At 29.5% G+C, this 24,874-nt stretch overlaps 1 long non-coding RNA gene across 2 annotated transcripts in view; it reads right to left on the reverse strand.

The window, feature by feature from the left end:
• The window catches only part of LOC142318270 (uncharacterized), a 35,637-nt gene extending 11,282 nt beyond the window's left edge, over positions 1–24,355 (reverse strand). The window contains exons 1-3 of one of the 2 annotated variants that reach the window (XR_012754864.1): positions 24,297–24,355; positions 9,417–9,565; positions 1,240–1,419 (exon numbers count right to left, since the gene is read on the reverse strand). This is a non-coding gene — a long non-coding RNA (uncharacterized LOC142318270). Of the gene's footprint in view, positions 1–1,239; positions 1,420–9,416; positions 9,566–24,296 lie in introns of those variants that run through there. The other variant, XR_012754865.1, reaches the window with a different exon arrangement.
• Between the last annotated feature and the right edge of the window lie 519 nt (positions 24,356–24,874).

The following is a 24,874-nucleotide window of genomic DNA, read 5'->3' on the forward strand; positions in this document are numbered from 1 at the left end:
GCAATTGTTTTCATTAAACATCACACAATATGATTTATTTTCAAGTTACACGATTAAATTTATTAGATTTTAAAAATGATGTATTTTCTAAAAAAGATTAGGAAATTGTCAATCGTCACTGTCCTATTTCAAGACAAATCATTTAATTCCATTGGAGTTACATTTGTTTATTAATACGAAAATAATTTCAGTAAAAAAGGTGATACAAGATTTTTGTTTACTTAGACGTAAATTCAAGAAGATCTTATCGTGGAAGCTCGAGACGTTAACTCATAAAAACTCCCACACATGCTTGGCCTACGTTATTTTCTAGAGCCAACTAATGATTTTTTACAGTAAATTATTACTAAAATTATCGAGTAAGAATAATTTTTAGATTTATTTACTTCAACCGGTCGACAGCGTAATAGAAAAAGAAAGTTACGAAACTAACAAACAAATTCGAAACTTCAAACAAATTATGTATTGTGAGGTCAAACTGAGATTTTGCTTTATACGGAGAGGAAGTTTTTGAAATCTTTTTTCTATTCTGTTTCTCCGTTGCTGTCTCGTGAAATTTTGGAATATTTGAATTTTGAAAAACTGTGACTTTATTTAGTTTTTTGAAAAAGTCTGAAAACAACAGTACTGTACAGAAAATTACATTTAATGAAGTAAAAATAAAAGTTTATTAGAAATTGATATTAAAAATTTCAACACGTTAAATTCGAAGACGTTTTTCTGCAGAAAGTAAGCTGTTTTAAAAAGTTATTCGAATAATCTTTAAGTAAGTTTTATAAAGTAGGATTTCCTTATTTTTGTTTTTCATAGATTATTTTTTTGATGCTGTTTAATAATTGTTTCTAACGTTACGTTAGTTCTTCATTACAGCGACCCTTTAACACGTAATCTGATGATCTTTACGATAAAACTTACAAAGTCTGCTGTAACTTTACAGAGTTACAGAGTCTGTACTAACGTTTTTGAACACGATTTTTAAGATAATATTTAATCATTACCTGATTTTTATGGCTATGAGAGAGAAGTAACTGACTGATAATACTTTGCTTTTATTCACCTGAATCCTTATTCTCTCATCAACATTGTCTAGGTTTTGTGTAAAGCTAGGGGAGATACATCGGTCACGGTTAAATCGAGGTGTGGAATGATATGTAAACACAATGAACATCTACATTAAAAGTATTTAAAAAATACAATACGGGTTTTCAGGATCATAAAAAGAAAACATTCATAAACTCATTCCGATAAACATTCATTTTTTTATTACCTAGGAAGTTATTTAGGTTGATGTTTTCAATTATATTATTCCTAAAATTTTCTAAAATAGGAGGTTTTATTGGTGCCATTTTGAGTTCTGTTGGTTGAAAAAGATTTCTAAAAATCTCTGGTATTTCATGCTTTGATGTTAACTTCGGATACCTGTTTAAAAAAGAATGTCATTTAAACAATAACAACGTTAAACCTAAGAAATAATTAAAACAAAGTATTAATATCGTGACCGACTGATAAATAACACTGTCTCATAAAATCGTAAAATAATATTTTATAAGTTTTCATACTATTGATATAAAGCCGTGTTAGCAAATAATTCAATTTTTTTTTATATCAAATAAATTCATTACACTCAGTATAAGCCCGTTCATCTTGACTGGTCAGAAGCGACACAAGGTCAGAGTGAATTAAAGTCCTGACAATCCAGAAATGTCATTAGCATTAAAAGTAAACTTTTCTGTCTTCTTTTTACTATTTCGACTTAAGCTCGTGTAAAACAATGCAATTTGTCTCGTCTAGTTGAATATTTTTGTACCAGCTGCTTTTTTAAGCAAGGCAATATTTTTTCCAACAGATTTTTTTTGTTTGATTTCGTGAACAAATTTTTATTTTACAGCGTAGTATATATATCAGAGCACGAGATACTAAAATTTACATTTAATAAAAATCTAAAAAGAATCTAAAATTTACAAATAAAATCTATTAATATTATTTTAATTTGCAAAATCCCGTAAACGTGAAAAAAATAAAAAACTTCTTACAGAAGGTTTACCGTCTTTACATTCAGGTAATGTATTCTTTTGGGAAAACTAGTCATGGTAAAACTTGATGTACTTATTCCTGTCGTAGAGGCAAACCGATCAAGAACTACAACAGGCTAAACTATTAATTTAATCGCGAAATGCTTTATCTTACTCGCATCTTTATAATTCAGAAATATAACTACTTGAATGCGGGTTATTTTTAGCGAATTATATATTAAATATAATATATAAACAAATATAAATTTATATATTTACAAGCAACTATATTAGTTTATTAGAATATACTATTACAGAAGTACTATCCTTTGTTACTTACCACGCCATATTCAATTACAATTATTTAACCGAAGAGCGAAGGCAACATGTTAAGGTATTACTGGCGTTCGGTAATTATAAGCTTTCTTAATACTAATAAATGTTCACTAAGGAATTTTTTCTTAATGTAGTCAAGCATATTATTATCCTAATTTTAATTAATTGTTAAAATCTTTTTCGATAAAACGTTTTTATATTTTTCTACGTATTTACCTTTGCAAAAACGTGAAAAAACTCCATTTTTCTTTCAATTTGCATTTGCGTGATCAAAAATACTATTTATTTAAATAGCATTATTGAAGAGCTAACTCTGTTATAAGCGGAATAACGGAGTACGAGATACGGAATTACTAGTAGCGTACGTCGGTATCGGATACAATGACCGACACATACTTTGCAGTGACGTGTTTTGACGACACAGAAGGAACCTTTTATTGTGAAGTTTTTCTGAATATTTATTGAAGGAAATAGTCTACTATTTCAACCGTAAAATTGTTACCGTATATAGAATCATTTATTTCTTCAATGAATATTTAACCGCTCAAAAAAGATCCTTCTGTGACCTTAGAATGTGTTCCTGCACAGTTTGAGTCGAAGACTGTATCCTATGCTGTATCTGATTTATTGTTTTAAAGTAATCAAAAAATCTGTTTTGTTCCAACTACAGATTTCTTTCTGAGTGAAATACAAATAAATTACAATAATAATAATAATATAATGTACTTAAAAACATAGATGTGTGAAATAGACGTAATATTTTCATACATGTATGTTCAAAAATATTATATTAATTATATTAAACCAAATATATAAAAAAATATATGTAAAATATATAATATTTATATTAAACAAAATAATATATGACAATGTAATAATGCATAGGAGTTTTTAAAGTACTATTAACCATAAAAAATGGACGCAAAAGATACTTACATTTTAAGATACTAACTGAGGTTAAAGCATTTCTTATTACTTTAGTAACCAGATTCTATGCGCATTAGAATTGTTTAAATTTAACGACATAGTTTTTACATATGTTTAAGGTACGGTTGGTTTTATGAAATTATACCTGAATAAAAATTGTTTACAATTTATTTTAAAATTTAAGGATATAAGTTTTACATTTGTTTAAAGTACGGTTGGTTTTATGAAATTATACCTTAATATAACAGTATTAACTGTCATGAAAATTATGGGTAAAATTCTACTGAATACTCAGTAGAATGAATGGCTCAGTTTTTAAATTTAAAAGATTTACTTGGAATTTTTAAACAAATATACTGGACAGTAATTGCTATACACAGTGATTTCATTATAGCACACCGAATAACGCACGTTATTTCGCTAGATATCTCCGGAAATGCGTAGAAATATTTTCTGTTAATGACATCATTAAACATCAAAATACAACGTGAAAGAAATATTTGGCCAACACATTGTCGTTTCTAGGGGGAAATTAAAACGTCCATCCCAGTTCCATGCTGGTGAACGTTTTTTGCGAGGTGGCAGTTGACCCTCGCGCAGTATCTTCCTTTGCTATGTGAATTATAGGTAAAATTCACATAGAAAAGGAATATACGCATAAAATACTATTTTATAATTTTGAAAATGTTGGACGATTTTTTCCTGAAACAATAATTGAAGTTAAATGAAAATAATTATAAGGAAATAAGAACAGCTCTTGCGCTATTGGGAATGAGGCTATAAATCATTGAAATAAAAGTGATAAATATGTACTTGAGCGTTAACTTATAAAGTTCAATGTAACCGATAATTATTTTATTTTAGTATTTTATTAAAACATTAGATTTATGTAATTTTTGTAAACCAACGTAATCTTTCTTATTACTGAGATATTTATCATAACCTACCTTTTTATTACATTTTAAAAACAACACTGATTTATGCCCTTGTGAAACGTACAAAAATTTTTATTTCTGCACTCTATTTGAGTGTTCTTTAGGCAGTGGATTTTCAGTACTCCACCATTTTCCAAATAATTATTTCAGTTAAAAGTCTTGCTAATTATTTGCTTAAAAGTTTTGCGGATTTCACTGGGACCGCAAGATCAACCCTTAAGGTAAATTATAGCTTACTTTGATAACATTAACAATGTAGTTAGTGAGACCAATAAATAATTGTTACCAATAATTACTGACCAATAATAACCGTAAACGAAATCTACGAATATAGGCTTACTTAAGTTAACACATTTTAACACGTTATTGCAAGGCTACAGAAACAAGTACAACATAAGACTAACTACATACTCTAATTTCCAGTCAGAAAGCCTATTTTAAATTTATGCATTTGTTATCTTATTTAATTCTTGAAAAGAAATATAAAGATGTTTTTTCATGTTTTTTTAATTTTTAAAAATAACCATCGTTAAATAAACCTGTTACTACTTGGTTACCTAAATGAGCAATTACAGGAAAAGTATTATTTAATCCACTCGGTTTTGAAGTAAAGAAATTTGGGAATAAACTATGATAATCCTCGAAATTTTTTATTAAATTGAATTGAGTATTTAAGTTTTAATTTTACTGGCAATAATATAACACCAGTCATAAAGGGTGCGGGAATTTAAGTATATAAATGAAATTCTTACGTGGTAGGATCAAGGTTGCTAGGTTTCATTTTCTTACTTTTAACAATTTCTTATGCTTTGTCATTATTTCATAAGCAGGAAAAAAATTGTGGTAATAGTTTTAAGCGAAAAAAATATGATGGTAGTTCTCCTATAAAAAGCAGAGAAAATATTTGTTTAAGGTAAGAATCCTAGGTGGTCAGTCTGAATGGAATAAATTATTCGGACTAATACTGGTGATTTTACAGAAGATTTGTAATGCATTAGATAAAAGTATATTATTGAACAGAGTTATTTTAATAAAATCTAAAAAAAATAGTTTATTTTTTCAGTTTTTTTTAACTAAAAAAAAGATTTGAAGGCTAAATAAATAAAACTTTTATGTCTTAAATCTATATTACAATAAACACCGCTTCATTACATGTATTTAAGATTAAATAAATATTAGTGAATGAAAGAAGGGATTAAAGCTTTTGACGATCTAAGGTGATCTAGCAGTCACCCGATTTCTGATCTGTGACTTCAGAAACCAGATTGAGGACATCGATATTTTCACAATATTAGCAATATGTAATACTGTGATCTCTCCTAACGGCAGTTAGGACGAGTTGTAAGAAGGCTTTATGACATGACATAAAGGCAAAGGTATTGCTTATAGACCTTTATAATACTCCTAGCCTGTGACTTCAAAATGATAGGAATTATGTATTCAAATACAAAGTTGATATCATCACGTCTACTTAAAAAAAAAAGAAAACATTGCAGTGTCTAAAACAAGTATGTAAAAATACTTGTTTTACATTGAAAGTGACCCGATAAATGGAATAAGGTAATATTTAACGAAAAAATACTACTCATATTAAAATACATAATCTGATAAAAGAGATTTCATTTATGTTTCTTAGTTCTCAGATTTGGTTTTTAAGATTTATTGGCATTATTTATTTATGCGGTTGAAAATGTTGTTACTTGTAAATGAGGCAACAAGTGTAAGGAACTTATTGGCTTCATCCAAATATAAATAATCTAAATTGTGTTTAAAAGAAGTAATACTTGAAAGATATTAGCAAAATCTGATGATTTCTGAATAATATTCACTATTGAAACTGGACCTTACGTATTGTTGCTTCACTATTGATTGCTTCTTTTTTTTTATTAAGTTTTTACTTTTTTTATTATAACACTTACCACTTTTGCATAGTTACGTTTTTACTATGACATAGAACTACACAAAATAACAACAATAAGAAGCTTAGTATTTTCAATTGCATTGAATCTTCAGATGTCTACTTGAATCTTTAATTAATAATGACTCCTATATGAAGTAGTGTTATTCTTCAGACTTAAATTTATCCCCTTTTGGCATTCACCTTTTATTCTCTTCTATTATAAAAACATAATATAATGAAGTTACCGTGGAAACACGATGTGGATTAATTATATTTTTAAATTATTTTTTTCGAGATCATAATATTTCATAACACGCTATACACCCGTTTACAATTTAGTCGGTGGTCTTGTACTGACTGATACTGCTGAACTTGATTTGCCCTGATATTATCTTCCACTGTACTCTGCAAACAAACAAAGTGGTTGTGATCAACCAACAGCAACTGGGCGTTTAATTGCTGAATTCTTGTAAGATGTTCTTTAAGATAGACAAGAATAACGTTCGAAAACTTTGATCAAAAATATAAACGTTTTATTACCTTCTTAAAAGATGATTTTTGTAAGAAAAGTCTTTCATATAGATTAATATCAGAAAAATTATACCTTCTTTGAACATTATTCACTTCTAAACCAGATATTAGGAAGAATCTGAATGCATGAATACTAGGAAGTTGATTTAAAAATAAAACAGTTTGCTTAATTTCTAAAAATACTTCCCTCTGATTTTTTAATAAGCTATTTTAAGGGCCTGGCACCTGAAAATAGCCTGACTACTGCTTAACTACCTGCATCTTTTCTACTTTAAATAAAACGTTGAATAACAACATCCGATATGGAAAAGTCTACCGCATGGGAGACTTTTGTTTTTCTTTAAAGTGTGTAATGCTATATCCTATTCGATCACACGTCGTATGCAGCTGTTTGAGGATAAATTAACATCCTGGAAACAAATTTGCAGTATTTTATAATGCATACATCAAAGTTTAACCTTCAATAGAATATACGATCTGTCAAGATCAATTAGTTAAAATGTATTCAGGTGGTTGAGACTGCATAAAATATTACTGAAAACAAAGGAGAAGTGTAGTTTGAGACAAGACAAAGCTACTTTAAAAGTTGGGTACACAAACGATAAGGAAACGAACTCTCTTTCTAATGATAAAAAGTATAAAAAGCAGAGAACCCGTTTCTAAACACAATACAAAAGAGGAAGAATTTATTCCTAATAAACTAATACAAATGAAAGAATGAATTTAAAAGAGTAAAGAAAAATAGATAAATTAGGATCTACTTAGGGAGAGATAGAGAGAAGAATTAATTATATTCCATTACAGTGATAATACATTAAAATTATATTAATATTGTTAATAAAGGGTATTAATTTTCCTTTAAATGATAAATTAAATGTCTAGACGACTAATATGAAATATAAGTGATTACACAGTTTAAAATGAATCAAAACTCTAAACACGGTTCATGACAATGTACGTTTAAACAATATCATCCTCAGGTATAGAATAATAATCCTAATCGTAATACAAATAACAATACTTTTTTTTTTTTTTTTTTTTTTTTACGGGCATCGACTGCTAAGGTCATTAGCCCTCGTCACATTCTTTAAAAGAAATTATTATCTCCATCAGGATTGTCATATGTAAGGGTGTAAAGGGCCCTTACATTTTATTTAAAAACACAAACTTCACAATAAACATTAAGACATAAAAGACAAGGACAATCACAAACACTTATGGGGTGTAAAGGGCCTCAACATTAAAATTTGAGATAGGTTCTCAAAAGACCATAAAATTAAAATTTCAGCTTATCAATACTATATCTTTCTTTCTTCTACGAGTCTCATTTATAGTTTGTTTAAGCACCCTCGGGGCGACCAGAACCGCCGTTGAGCAGTATATCAGTCGCGCCAGGGTGCCGTGGCAGTTGAATCCTTCTTATAAACAGGCCATAGGCATGCACGGCGTACACCCATAGCCTCGCGCCCTCAATCCACCCTTGAGGGTCCCCCATGCCATCATCGGACACACCCCGAGTCATTGCTCTTGAATGCAGGTGAGCCAAAATGGCCTAGGCAAGAGGGCTACCTCCCGTCACTATACGTGCCACGCTTCGAGACTCCCTTATATGTATATATAAAACTACCGCTTAGAGATTCTTTTGTCACAGCTTTAAACATTCATTTTATAGACTTTTAAGAAGTCCACTGGCGTGTAAAAATGCAACTATATTTTCTTCATTTCCATTATCCAGATCAGCTCTAATATTATTTGTAAGACGGAACCTCTTCCTGAGGTCCTCATATATGGTGCACTCTTCTATTAGATGCTTGATTGTCAGTGTTTTATTACAAACACCGCACATTGGTCTCACTTCGCCGGTTAACATATATAAATTTGTTAATCGCGTGTGACCGGTTCTAAGTCTGGTCACCGCTACTTGTTCACGGCGACTCAACTTTAGTCGCTTTTCCATTTATAAGGAGAAGTTTTTACTGAGTTTAATTTTGTATTTAAACTCCTCCATTCAGCGTTCCACTTATTTCTTACTATGTTTGTTAGACGGTTTTTAACATCTGCCACTCTTACAGGAAATGCATCCAAATAATCGGAGACTGTTGCCTTTCTGGCAGCTTCGTCTGCGATTTCATTACCTGTAATACCAGCATGCCCTATAACTACTGACGGTTGCCAAAAATTCCTGTTGGATGATCACTGCTGGTTTCTTTTTTATTTCTCCTTGAGAGAGATCCAAATTTGTATTTACCGCTGGCAAAAGCCATGGCGGTATTTCTCTAGTAGAAATTGCCAATGTATCTGGAATGGCAATTTCATATTTACTTCTTAATTCGTGGTACCTAATTCCGGCTGGTCTGGAATAGGTAGCACGACGTTCGTATAATGCAGCCATAGGATGGTTGTTAAAAAGTTTATTATTTATATGGGCAGGATAAGCCCATATATTTGCTGCATATCTTAACAATACTTTTTAATGTGAATAGAAATGGAGCTTTAACAATTATATATTTACATATTACATATTTGTTTTACATATTTGCATATGTAAATATTTTTATATTTACATATTTATTTTAAATAAAATAAATGAATAATTAATAAATAAATAAATGATTGTCCACCATTGTGCAATTTATTTTTAAGTAATTAAAGCATGCCTATTATAATTTTCGTAATTACAATAGTAGTAAAAGCTCTAGATATTTAAATTATCAAATAACATTTTTTTTGTTATTGGCGCTAATACTTTATAATACCTTACTGCTAATACTTAACTGCTTCTGCATAACTTATTTTATAAGATGTGACGTTGGATATGATTAGTGTCTGAACTGGCTATGAGTAAGTATCCAATCATCCACTCTAATGTTGTTATCGGACAGGAACATTTTCTTCTAAAAAATGAGGACCGACATTCAAACTGACTGGAATCATAATTTTATTAATTTGATTTTTCCTTAACAGAATATGTTTAAATATTATAGTAACAGGTTTAATGTAACCCAAATAATGCACCTTTAAACCTTCATTATTATACAATTTATAGAATGAATCAGTTTTATTTCGAGGTATTATAGACTTACTGCTTATAAAAATATCAAAAATATTTACAAATTATACACAAATCATATACACAAATTTTTCTTATTCTGTAACATTACGATATCAGATAGTTCCAGTGACACAATTTTACCAGTTTCTCATATTTTTACAATCGGGATTTCTGAATTTAAATTTGGTTTCTTTCAAATTCCCCCCAATTACCAAAAACGTTTTACCTTTCGAAGTAGTACGTAACTAATAATTATTGTAATTAGGAATTATAATTATACTATAATAAAACGGCAATAATTATGTGATAAAACAAATCGAAAATTCCATATTGCTGAACTTTTACAAATTAAAACAAAAAAAGGTTCATTAAGTTTCTCAAATTAAAATACATTTATATTAATATTTCATTTTATTTTAATATATTAAAATTTTTCTCTTCTGTGTTCTAATTATCAATCTATTAAAAAGTTACTTTCACTAAAACGACTCAACATATTGTATACACGCGATCAAACAAACAATCATTTATCGCTTGTAATTGCAATAAATCAATCCTTGAACGATGGATTACATACAAATGGCCAACCTTCATACTGATTTCAAAAGAAAAAACCTAATTATAGATAATTAAAGTTCAAGTATCGCCTAAGATCATGACACTGAAAATCATAAATGTGTTATTTATCACGTAGGGCTATATTTTCTTAACCTTGTTATTTTGTCAGAAATTTTGGTTATCTATAATTATTATATAAGGATAACTAATAAAAATGGATTTAAAATATATTAATATTTTTATTAGATTAGCAGCTTTACGAAGTCATTCAATTTCTTGTAAATCTAATTTTATAGTAATATTTAGGCCCGAAACGATTCCCTCAAATTTTAAATCTTCACCTTACTCTCTTTCAGTCTGGGTGTTTTTTAGCCAAATAAATAAATATCTCTTTTCTTTTTTTAGTCCTTTATAAAGTTTACGATTTGGATTCAAAATCTCTGCCTAATTGTTATTTTTTTTTTAAATTACCGTGTTGACAATTACTAGAATATATTTTGCGTACAATTATCAAAGCCTTGTTTCTCTTTTATTTTTCGTTATTTAATTTCCGGTCACTCTCCCCATTTTATCTTTCTGTCTTTTTCATTGCTTCATCAGATAGTTGTTATGTAAACATGGATTATAATCGAAGGTTTGGACTTTGGTTATATCGGGATAAATAATTCCCTCAGTAAGCGTGAGTAATAGTATAATTGTGGTCCTACCTTTTATTTCTACTCTTACATTTCCGGTATCTGATTCTGTATGAACTATTTTGTAATCTCTTGAACAAAATTCTAGTTTTTATTTCCAATTTATGAATTCCTGCTATATCTATTTTTAAAATATCCCTTTTCTAGTTTTAAATTATTTAAACTTTTAACATTCCGTCAGAAATTTAAAGGATCCGTCTCGAAGAACTCACGACTTATTTTCAGATGACGCAAATTCAGTAGTCCCCAACTGAATAAAAAAAATATATAACGTATGGTGTACAAGGTGAACTGTAATAAAAGTGTAATTTCTTACACAATTGCAGTATTTGAAAGATTTTTTGTTTTATAAACTTTTTTTAAACTATTTATATCCACCACTGCTGCATTCTCAATAACTACTGGAAGGGATACTTTACGACATTATGTTAAAAAAAGAAAAAGCTTTAACAATTTTGTTGACGGATCTATATTAACTAACTACTCTGAACTGATATATCTTCTTAATCATGAGCGTCTGTATAATAAAACATCATTTTCTGTAATGACATTTAGAATCACTGACTAAACCACTTTCGCTAGCAAATAAATGCATGGTTCCGGCATATGAAATTCAGAAGATAATGTGATTTTCTTTGGTTAGGAAATCAAATTTGAAACAATTCTCGTATGAAAAAGTTTTTCAATTTTGACTAAAGTTTCCCCTTCTCAGGAATAATAAATGGAGCTGAAAGAATAAGAGTAACAAAGCTTATCATTTCCATAAAATTAAAAATTATAATTATTAAATTTATTATATAAAAAAAAAAATTTTTAAATATTCTCAGCTTTTAAACAAAACTACATGATATATTTTGATAAGAGATTCGAGTTGTCTATCCTGTCCTCCGTAGGGGAAGACACCGTCCGCCCACTCGTCCGTTCCTAGACCTTATGGGCTTTACTGGAGGTCATCTTCGAAAATTCGGCTTATGACATATTCCAGTACACCTCGGCCTTGCCTCTCACGGTGTTGAGAGAATTAAGGATTAATTTAAATTTAAGGACTAAAGTCTTAGCAGCCATTCATAAATTTAAAAAGTATCTGAAAAAATTATCTTTCACTGAAAATACGATCTGCATCTTTTTTCATAATAAATTTATTCATTTATGAGCTTCTTTAGTTATTTATTAAAGTGACATAATTAAATGGAGTAATATAATTTCCGAGTGTACTATTACTGTATAGAGGTTAACGGTTTTTTTTTACAAATGTGTTTCTTATTACCTCTAAGAAGTAATTAAGTACATTAAAAAAAAGAAAAATTGTTAGGGTTTAGTTTTTGCAAGGAATTCGTAAATTTGTCGAACATGGCGTAAAACTATGAATCCTTCATTATGCATGTTGAGGAAAAAAGTAAAGAAAATGATAAATAAAATAAAACTCATTGAAATTAAATGATCCGTTAGAGACAAACCGGGAAAATCTAGGTTAAACATTTGCGGTATATGTAACCATCAAAATAGTTGTCAACATGCGTTTCCTACAAATTATAAATACTTTTTTTTTGAATTTATTTAAAAAGTAAAGATAATTTCACGATTGTGAAAATAAATCACATCGTAGAAAGCGCGATTAAAATATGAACGGATATTCTGCTTATAAGATTATAGAATTTATGATGAGATCACTTTTTTATGTTTGGAAGTGATCATTTTCTACGATATCCAGAAAAGTATTGTGTAAAGACACTTAAACTGTCAACTGCCATAGTTGAACTCAGTTCTTCGTCTGTTGTTTCGGTACAAATCATTCTTTCACTTTTGTTTTAAATATCATATTAAAATATTATTTTATCTTCGTGTTTATTTTTGCCGTTTAATGGTTTAATTATAATTTATTATACGTTATTATTGTTGTTTTCTAAAGATGTCTTCTGAGAGAAAACACGCTTAAGCTGTGTTTAATTAGAGTGTTATTTCAAATATATGTTAAAGAAAACATAAAAATATTTCTCTATATAAATAATATTTATTCAGATCAGAAAAAATACATTATATATTTCACGTCAGTATAAAATAAGTTATAAATATAAAAACAAATTATGAGTCAATAATTGATGTGGTTAAAGTCCATTTAATTATTTAAATCAGCAATTCTCAAATTTTTTAATAATTTTTTACAAAAACACTTATTCCTCTTCTATACACGTAATAAAATGATATAACTAGGGTTATCCCTGTGCGCACCATCACGCAAAAACCATTGAACAGATTCTAATAAAATTTTGCTTATTTGTACCTTGTAGGTTTGGTCATTATATTCAATTAGAATTATCACGATATTCCTAACGAGGATTAAGATATTATAAATATTCATTAAAGAAAATACGGTCCTTTTACATTTTTTTCTTTAATGAATATCTGTAAAATATCTAATATTTTATTATTTCATTATTGTAAGCTAGAATAAGCACATTTAGCGAATTTTTTTTTTTTTTTTAGGTTTGAATTGTGTATTTTGGTTGTCTATATTGGAGTGTTAAAAGGTAAAAAAATATATCTTTAAGAAAGAGAAGTAACTTTTCATATTATTCAGTTTGCTAAAAGAATAAGAGAATCTCGGTACTCTGAAATAGCTGCGTGCTTCTCGATTAGCTGCTGGCCGAGAGCACTACGCCCGGACTGGAGCTGTACCTTCGTTTACACCAGGAGCGTATCAGAGTTTCTGTGTAAAGAATGAGGGAAACTATGGAGAAAAGCGAGATTTTCAGGCTTTCATTTTTATTTTGTCAGTATTATTCCCATGACCATGAGGATAACGACAAAGCGGGGGACCAGGGGACTCCACCCTTTGGCTAGACCGGAAGGGTTCGCTATATTCACCCTGACCGGCTGGTTTACTTTATTAAGAAATGCAACATTATTCATTTACTTACATCTCTGTAATTCTTGAAGACTAAAAATTCAGTGAGAAGACGGTGCTGCTAGCTTGTAACAAATAAAAATATAACTGGTTTAGTTGAACCTAATTTTAAACGCTAATTTGGGTCAAGGTTCAGTTTATTTCGAAATTTATTTTTTATTGTAATCGTAACAGAAAATACAGTTTCACAAAGATACTTTGCAGAAAACGGGTTTAAAAATAACAACGCTTTTCTAGACAAAGATTGATATTTATTTTTAATCTTTAGCCAAAATTCGTGTAACTCTACTTAAGTAAATTTCATTTTCATACCGACATCGCAAGGTAGTTACATCAAAAATTCTGTTTCGTTTTTATGGTTCTGGAATGATATGCAAGATGGAAAAGTTTCGTATCCGTAGGAATTCAGAATAATCTTTGGTAAAATATTCCTCAAAGGTTTCGATGAGCGTTAGGTGGCGTTTTATATTATTTTTCATTTGAATTGTATGTACTGTCACAAAATTTTCCAAATTTGAAAAAGAATCTGATCATTTAAGGAAAAAGAAATTGTTTAGGTAAACAAATATAACAATCTTATATATCTTGATAAAAGAGAGATTAATAGATGTGACGTAGAAAATGCTGACAAGTTTATGAAGTAGGTGTTTTTTTAAAATCATGATGTAAAAATTAATTTACGTGGTTTCCGATTAGTCTTTTACAAGGTTAATGTTTGCTTTGTTAATGTTTAGAATTGATAATACTACACGCGACTATAATGGTCACAAGAGAAGCACAAACTTAATTAAATAAATCTGCTTAATGAATGATTTTATACAAATCTTTTATTGGAAAAAAGATGTACTGTAGTGTTTGTTAAGAATATTCCATTTTTTTGTAAGTTTTATATTTTTTTAAAAGAATCAATATTTATGAAATGTTAGTAGTAATTTGCTCACCTTCGCGGAAATGATTCCAATGACAGACGAGTTCGTGAGTCCAGTAAAAGACGAAAACGTATTAAATGATAAGTACACTTACTGCAGAATATGTCTCTCAATTGGAAGCTTCACAGACATAGAACTTTTTCTTAACAGTAAACGTAAACCTGAACCACCTGAGTGGTTCAGTTTTTCGTTGTTAAAATACGGAATTCAAGTAGTCCGTGTTTCGTCGTTAGAGAGTTAAAATAGAAGGGTTCTTTACTAAAACACATGTCTAAAATCTGAGAATTTTGCTAAGAGTTTTTGATGTCTCAGGTTTATTACAACCCGGAGTTTCAATCCTGCTAGAAGGAGAACCAGTCACTATTTTTGTGAAGGGGACAAGATATTTCCAGATGCTCCATAATATTAATCTGACCTTCATGATATTGAAAAAAAGTTAAATGGGTTCGCTTATATTTTGCTTTAATATGTATTATATGGCATAAGATTATCAAAAAGAACCAGTCAAACAAAATCCTCATACCAGTTGTAAAGTTTTTACCAAAATTCTGAAAAGCTAACTTTTCGGAAACAAGTGGAGAATTTTTTATTTATATTTCATTAAAAAAAAACAACCCAACCTCCCTTTTAATTCGCTCAGTGCAGCCTCTAACCAACTCTAATTTTGCGGTTAAGTTTACTAAAATGTGGCAAGAAAATAAAGTCGTTATTATGGAAATCGATGATTATTGAAAAAATGATTTTCGAATAGTACGATAATTAAACGTGGAAATATAATAATACTGGAAAAATAATTACCTTGGAAAATAAATAACAGAAATTTTACATTCGAAATTTTATTGCAACTTTTGACTTCGTACTCTTCAAACCTATCGAAATGCCACCGAGGAAAAGAATGAGTATCGGCTAGATAACTCCTGCAGTCAAAAAAAGCCATTCGTCTGTCGAAACACTTGAATAACGGGAGCTTCAGGATACAGCAGGAGCGTATGTCAAAGGCAATGGAAACTTCGCAGAAACTAGAGTTGTATCTGCATATAACTAGAGTTGTATGTAAGTTCGACGCAAATATTTAAATGAAGCCTCCTTACTTTACTCTGCGTAAAACCCCTGCAACACCGGGTAATCGAGGTGGTTTATATATATATATATATAAAATATTGATTACATTACATGAGATAAGGACTATTTTCTACAATCAATCCTTTCAAAATTTTATTTCTATGAATGACTTCAATAAGCGTTTGATCTGATATGTACCACTTTTTCTAGAATTTATTTAAATTTTAAGTTTACCTAGATTTGAAGTTTTTTTCAATAAAATTTCTTTCTTATAAATAATCAACAGCAGCGTTATTATTCAATATTAAACAAATAAATATTTCCCGATTAAAAAAAAATCATCGCACAATTTTTAAGAAAATACAGTACAAATACAACAAAACTACGTACATTTTTGTAAAAGTACCCTTTTAATTATGTAACAAATAATTTTTGAGTTAAAAATTAAAAGACTGGATTATTTTATGGAGTGGGAGTCATTAAGTAATTTAATGATAGCACTGATAGCACTTTAATGATTGGCTTTGATCTAGCAGTTACAACAATTTTAATTGTAGAACAAAAGAATGTATGTAGATACACATTGATTACAGCACATGCTTAGTATGTATTTACTGAACTTTATGAAATATAATTTAAGTTAGCATTCTTACAGTAATTCAGTCCATGACACTCTTTTTTAAAAATTAATATATCTACGCTAAAACATTCCAAATTTAACTTTAGCAGTTAGATAACATTTCAATACTTGTTGTGGTATAGTGGATTAAAATAGCTTAAAATGTCTATAAATAGTTTTTAAATTAATTAATTTTATGATAAGAATAAATTATGATTAAGTAATATATTTTCAATAAAATTATTTACGATAACTCCTTTGAACTTGATGACCTAGATAACATTTGTTATCAAACATACTGCCAGCCACACCTAATTTATGCTTATGTAATACTTTAACTAGATTTCTGTAACTAGTAGAGATATTTTGCTAAACATGTTCAATTTCTTCGCACAAAAAACCTCAATTACGTTTAGCGTAACGTCAAATTTCTAATTATAACCATTCATGAGTGACAAATAAATACAATACAAAATTAGAAATTAATTTGTAATAAATTGCTACCCATATTTAATTTAATCGTTATTTTTTTTTTTAATAAAATTTAAGAGTTAGATAAATAACATCCATAAAACAATAAGTACCTTTTTGTTTACCTTTTATTTTATAAAAAATAGGATATGCTGAAGATATCCCTTTTTAAAGGGAAAAGCATTTGCCATGATTTTTAGAACGTTTATTTTGCGGTAAAATACTCGTAGTTGCTTATTTAATATTATTTAACAGTTTTTTCTAATTATAAGTAATGATCGGCGAAGTGAAAATATTCTTGTATCAATAGATGAGTATTTAAAAAAATTAATGGAGTATGGAGAAGGTGCATTTGATCATATCCTTGCTTTCGATTATCTGCAATAAATACACTAATGCGTCATATTGCTACAAGAACTGATATTTACTTTAAAAAAATCGGAATTAATCATTCGATGTACAAAAGAAAATATTAAACGAAAATTTCTACTTCAAAACATAGTGGTGAATGTCTCTAATCTTAAACTAAACCTTACTGGTGGCTGTGCTAGTCGGAATTATTACAAATAGTGCAATTGCCCACGAACAATTTTTTCTGAACTGAGAACCGCTGACTATCATTGGGGTGAATTGTTTGAAATACTTCCCATACGGAGAGGCTGAAGTTTTCTCAGCTCAAAAATTCTAACTTTAGTATTAAATAATCTACTAATCGTCAGATCTTTTTTTTAACAATGCTGTGGCCTATTTATTAAGAACATTTTGTCGTCACTTTTTGGTGTTGTGAACTTTTCCTTTAGATTCGAATGGCAATCTAGGGTAGTCCTAGTGCGCGTTCCCTGATCTGCCTACAGATAATTGATAATCATCTGCCTACAGATCATCTGCCTACAGATGATCTACATTGATAATCAAAATAGACTAACTCTGTTTCAACTTCTTCTGATAGTTTCGACCAACAATATTTTGTTTTAAATCAAGTGATCAAGGCCATCGCGCTCTGACCGAAATATTTTTTTCTGACTTTCTGAGATTAATTTCCTTGGTTAAGGGTGAGTCTTGATTCTCACCCTTTAAATAGGCTTTTATGATACGGAATATCATCGTTATTGTTTAAAGAAGGTAACAAATTTTAACAGACGTAATTGTCAATTCAATTTTCTAAAACTCATCCAGAGCAGTATAGTCATTGAAAGATTCCAGAGCTTCCTAAAGTACCGTGCTGTAGTAAGTAATAATCCATTCATTCGAAGTTATAAGTCTGTTGCAACTAATATCTGACATACATCGATTTTTCGCCAACATCAGCAATAAAGGTTTTCTTCATTGTTTCCAATACGTACTTTGAAGTGTAAAACATTTAACATATTCGTATATTTCTGTTCAGCAAGATCTCTGAGAAAGACATAGTGTAAGTAGTCAGCCACAGTTACGACAGAAAGACTTGTAATATTTCCAGTTGGAGAAGGAGGTTGTTCAGCTCAAGAATTACTCTATATGATGATCAGTAATAATCACTTTTTGAAGTTAAGGAATTTTTTAACTTTAGTAGTTAAGGACCAAATATGAGAACAGCTAAAAGTTGGCACGTATGAAAATGAAACACCAGGTAAGTCATTGATTCTGAAATACAGAGAGCGACCTGAAGAATTTAAAACTCAGTCATCGGTTCAATTTGCAAAAAAGGCCAATATTCGTGACATGAGATATTTGTATCACGAGAAGTAAGGAAATTATAATAAAATATTTTCCTAGTTTAAGAGGTGTCTGGAGACCAATCTGAAAACAAAAATATTATGTCACAAAATATTTCAATCGTTCCAGTTAGAGGTGGATCTAATGATTTGTTTCAAGCTCTGAACCGTTGTAGAATTAACACTTGGTATGAACTTCTTGAGAGTTCCGGTCTTCAACACGAAAGGTTCAGTTACTTAAGGCAAGAAGAAGAAAAAGATGGAATTCCTTCTGGAATTCCATTGCTTGTGTAAATGAAATAAGATAGTCTAGTGTAAATCAAATATTATTGTCAAGCAAATCTATTGTACGATAATCCTGAAACTTGTCAAATCACTTTTCCGTTCAGCCAACTGAAAGACCTAGCTGTAGTAAATTATTTTAACAAAGACTTTTCAAAAAATTATATACAACTAAATCAAAAGAATCGTTCAGACCAAAACAGATTCAGGAAAATGTACTGTCATTCGCGATTTGGTTCGAAAATTGCATAAAATATTGGCGAGTATGAGGTTGGGACTGCTGAACTGATTTGTGTAAATAGTGTACAATAAATATTAGAGAAAACTATTCATTCACTAACCGTTTGCAGCTAATCTATTCGAGCCACTAGGTGAAAGCACTAGAAGGTTTAAAATTCAATTAGAGCAATTAAAGTTTTTAATCCTGATGAACTGTTATGATCTTTGCTAAAATCTTGCTTCAAATAGACAAGTGTCGTTAAGTCGAAGAGCCATTTGGAAGTCTCACATCTGTTTACTTGGTAGCTATGATCAAATTTTATCATTTAAAGATGCCCGTCTTTCTTCTTATCGGTATTTTTATTCTACGCCTTCATAAGGCAGATTAGTTTTTGAAACTCTTTAGCGGTTTCTCGATTTAAGTATTCTCTACCAAAGGTCAAACGAATTGATTTACCAGCAAGATGCCGATAAAATTTCTTTTTTCTTGGAAACATTTTGAGTAATTGAGAAAAAAGGAACTCAAAAGCACAATGAATCTTATTCCTACAAATACTCTGGCGCAGAAAAAATAAAATTTACTGAAAAAACTATCGTATCCACCATTTCTGTCAACAGCCCGGTTATTGTAATCGGTTTCAGATTACACCGCTATGGGACTTTACTTAATGCTGCGTTTGTTTGTCTAATGCAAATAATGTTTAATGTTAAAAACAAACTATGAATCGAGAGTGGGTTGGTAACGGATTGAGACTGTTAAATGCCTCGTTCGTGACCTCCTGTACTTCCTCGTTATATCATAGTAGAGTTCTACAATTTTTTGTGGAGAAGACTTAGTCGGTTTTATTTTTCAGTAGTGTCTATTTCATCCAAAAGTGATCACGTACGATTGATCGTGCAATATAAGCACAAGAAAACAGTCTCCTATAATTATGTCTCATACTGTAACAATTCATAAGACTCAGAGTCTGATTTTTCTTAAAAAAAGGCAATTGATACTAGAGAAAAATAGTTGGCTATTGGACTCAGTTACGGTGTACTCAGTATGATTTTCGAAGTTTATCACCTATGATGATGACAATAATATATAACAAGGAGAAGTAAGACTGTGACACTGTGATTGTGACGAACTCTACTGGATACTGCTGAAGAAAGACAAATTTGCAAAATTGCCATCCATCCGTTTGATTGTTTCTATTTCACTTTTATACCTCTGTATAGGGAAGAAAAGGGCCGTAAACCATTTAAAAAAAAATACCAGAGCTGTTATTTCACTCAAACTGCATTGTTATGTAGAACAAGTAAAATTGATGAATCCTACTGAGAGCATTTATTAAAGTTGTTTAAAAATTTACTTTATCTGAGAACGCTGTAAGAGGTAACAAATGCGAAGATGGAAGTAATTTTTCAGTTTGTGTTATTACTACAACCTGAAGGTTCCAAGATGTGGTGAAAAATAAGATAAATGAAACTTACGTTGATTAGGAATACGTCACTAAATCAAGTCAAATAGCAAAAAAACGAAAGATACAAAAACGATACAAAAATAATTAGTATACAACGTACAGAGAGAATGAGAAAAAAGTTTTAAGTTTATAAACAAATTTAAATTAAAAACGATGAAAGTCAAAAAATCTCTGTTTATATTCAAGTACTGAAACACTTGTCCTGGCTAGATTTGGATTATAATTCTTTTTTATAAGTTTTTCTAATACAATTCACGTTCTATTCAATTTAAATTGAGAAGATAGAGAACTGTAGGCACAAAGTAAAATATAGTAGAGGTTTATCCATATAGGCTTATCCTATGAGTGGAATTTAATCTAACCTTAATTTCGAATATTATATCTATGTTTAAGTGAAGTTCATTAAATACAGTTGAATTGCTATCATTGAATATTAATAATTCATAGAAATATAAGGCTGCCCTTAGAGGTCAGAGGTTAATTCAATGTTAAAAAGTACGGCATGAGAGTCGAAATTTAAACTTTTAGATGTACTAATATTTTTACAAAATAATAAAATTTTGAAGATGCCCTAAATTACTTACCCAAAACATCATTCTGAATCTCACTACAGATAAGAAACAGGAATAATGCACCTCAAAACGGTATTAAATTCAGAAATGCTGATTCTTTAAAATGAATGATTTTTAAAATGAAAATTTTCCTACTTAGTTTTTACGAAGATATATTTAGCTTATGTATATTCCGCGACAAGGCGTCCTCTACTTTCACGTAGAGAAACTTAACGTTATCGGAAGCAGAATAAATCTCTCCGGATGGAAACACTGTCACAACGTCCGCATGCTTTTCAATGAAGTATGGACATTTAAGATATTAGCCTTTGCAGAGTTTACATATAAGACATTACTTTACAAATCTACTAACTTTCATTAATTTATTAAATCTAGCATTGTTTAAGTGATTAGGATATTTATTTTCAATAAAAATAGAAGCGTTTATTAAAACATTACCTGTTCAGAACTCACACTACATACAAATTCGTTTATTAAAATTAAAAAAAATAAAGGACCTAAAATAGACTTAACAGATACATTGTGGAATTTTTATCTCCGAGATACACGAATAATAGACACCAAGATATTTAAACGTTTAAAAAAGGAAAACACTTAATAATACGCTATTTAGACATCTCCTTGTAGGATATTGTCAGTTAAGGAAAATACTCCCAGTTTCTGATCAGATATACTTCACCATAAGTAACTTGTTGAGTTAGATTAATATCACTGTATCATTACAAATTCGATTAATTCAATAAAACTACATAAAAAGTTAAAAATTGCACTAGCAATCTTTTACATAATCACCCCTTAGCAACAAGCAGTTCCAACTTACTTCACTGAGTTTTAAATTTGTACTTTATTCATTGACGAGGGAATTTTTACCAGAAAAAAGATTAACTAACTCACTCATGTAAAATGGATGTTGAATTAGGTGAAGAAATACTAGATCCTTACTGAATAAATTACCGGAAACAGGTTCCTAAATCTTTTGCAAAACAACCTATCACCTGTTTTAGAAGAAATTCCTCTTCATATAAGATGACAGAAGATCTTCTTGCTTAATGAGGACGGAATTTTCATTTCATTACTTGTATAGATGAAGTTTATTGTATGAATTCGTTTAATTGGAAGAAAAGTTAATTATCAGAGTTTATATTCTCTCAAATTGCAGAGTACAACCAATGTAAACGAGTAAATAAATACTACGTACGAATAAGTTGGTAGTCTGAAAGAAATTTGGTAACGTTTTGTTCTTTTTTCTGCTACGTTCACCTCGTTATAGTAAAATAAAGATTGAATCTCTTTTCTGTCAGTGTAAACAAACCAATTCAGTCACGCATTTACCAGCGAGAGCTGCCTGCCACGTTTCTTTATGAACATTAGCATAGATTAAAAAAAGGATTGAAATTTTATCCTAGCATAGGAACTGGATTAAAATTTTTTGTTTATCGGGAACGTAAAACATAATGCTAACGCTGCGGAGCTCTATTTATATCGAAGAATTATTTCTAATTGCTTGTCGAAAAGAGTAAACAAATTTGAGCCTGCAGCAAGAAACATTAGTATATTTAATGTAATTAAAGAAAGACGCTTTCTCTTTTCAAGGTGACTATATTTTTACTTTACTAGTATATTATTTTATAATTGTAAATTACTGTAAATTAAATTAAATAAGTTCAAAGTATCGTATTTTAAAATTAGAATTATTCAACAAAACGTATTTATTTTAATTTATACTAACAAGCCGTTATATGTTTCTTATCTAAAACATTTTTAATAATACGGATTATTTAAACAGAAATAGAAATAGGCCAAATAAATTAAATAGGAAATAAATAAAGGAAATTTACCACATTCCGTAAATTAAAAATTTTCCTTTTTAACGTACATCCCACCACTAACAAATAAACCTATGATAATAATTATATTAATTTCAAATTATTTAGTTGCATCCTCTAAAACTCTAAAAAATTAAGTTTTTTTACATATGATAATATTTTTTATATCATCATGGTAATTAGAAAAAATGTCAAGGAAGAATAATGAAAATTTACGTATGTGCAAAGGCTTAACATAAAACTTTATAATCAAACTTACATCTTGTATTTTCATTATTAAAAAAGAATATCTGCTAAAGGTTTTCATTATTAAAAATTTACCTAGCGGGATGAAAAATCATGATGTACATCTCGTGATGTTTTTTTTCAGCAACATGATTAAAATGGAAAAGAAAATTACGTACAAGAAAAATTATTAAATAAATATAAATCAGAAGTTTAATTATTTTCTAACATCCCCTGATCAGGTTTTAAGAATGTTTAATTTTAATGCTCTATAGAAGTTTCATCATGAAACTTTTACATATTCTAATATTTGCCTGAATGAAAACTCTCAAATTTTAAGTAAATGAAATTTACTTTTCAACAACATAAGAAAGCTAGAACAGTTATTTAAATAATTATATCAACGGCGTGAAATTTGTTAAGTTTTAAACTGTTTACCTTAAAATACATCTCGTTATCAAGTAAAGATGTTTTAATGATTTTAAATATAAGTGTTCAATCGATATAAAGACAACTTCTTTTACCTGTTTTTGTAACTAATGTTTTAGCTACGTAATAAAATCACATGCATTAAAAAATAGTAATAAGTAACTGTTATCTAAACAGGAAGTTTGACTTACATTTAATCTGTGAAGTCTGTGCTTAATGATAAACCAAAAATCTTAACTTAAATATATTTTACATTATACTGGGAGCTAGAATGGTACATTAGAAAAATCAAAATGAAATGAAGTTTTAACTATTTATTTACAAGACCATTCGTATTTTGATAATTGTTGATGTTATGATTTTAGTTTTCATTGTATATTAATTTTAAATTAAACTGTTCAGTCTCTGAATATTCGAACTAATGAAAATGTTCATTGATTAGACAAGCGATTCTACAGTGCCCTTGACGATTTAGTAACACGGAATTTACTGTCGCTGGAAGTATATCAAGAAAACGGGGCGTATACTCCTTATGATTTATATTTTCTCTTATTGTTTATGTTAAGTAATGTAAATTTATGTTAACAAGATCAATTCCACTTAACAGGATAAACTGCCGAAGAAAATTATAAATATTTCAAATAACCTTACCTTGAGCGTGAATACCGAATATATTGTGAAAAGTTAGTTGTTTTGTGTGCAGTATCAGTTTTTGGAGTGTTTGTGTGGCAAACCAAAAGGATTACACTATTCGGTCACCTTTTATTTCCCCTCCCCACAATGACCAATAGGATTGCTGGATCCGCCCACCCGCCACTTGTGTCCACCATCTTGGATTTACCTGGGTAAATTCCCTTTTCCTTTGCAGGGTTGCTAACTTAATTATTTTTACACAATAAATATTATTTAATTTTTCTAATGTTTCAAAGCTTGGTAGTGCTGGATCATCAGCTGTTATTGTCGTCTGCAGTTACAGATTGGCGGGAGAATTAAATAGACAATATTTATAGTGAAAAAGACTTTAAATGATTGATCATCGTTTCGGAGGATTTAAGGTGGCACTGAAAAGGATCATTTTATAAAACGGAAGGTCTTTTTACAAGAGGACTAGAAAAAATGCGTATGAAATGTTTAATAGAAGGGTTATCCCCCTATTCCTACTTACCATTTCGAATACGGAAATGTCCACATCTAGCATAGCCTTCATCACCATCATAGTTAAAGCCTAT

Source organism: Lycorma delicatula, chromosome 1 (assembly GCF_047948215.1).
Source record: "Lycorma delicatula isolate Av1 chromosome 1, ASM4794821v1, whole genome shotgun sequence".
NCBI classification, from domain to species: Eukaryota; Metazoa; Arthropoda; class Insecta; order Hemiptera; family Fulgoridae; genus Lycorma; species Lycorma delicatula.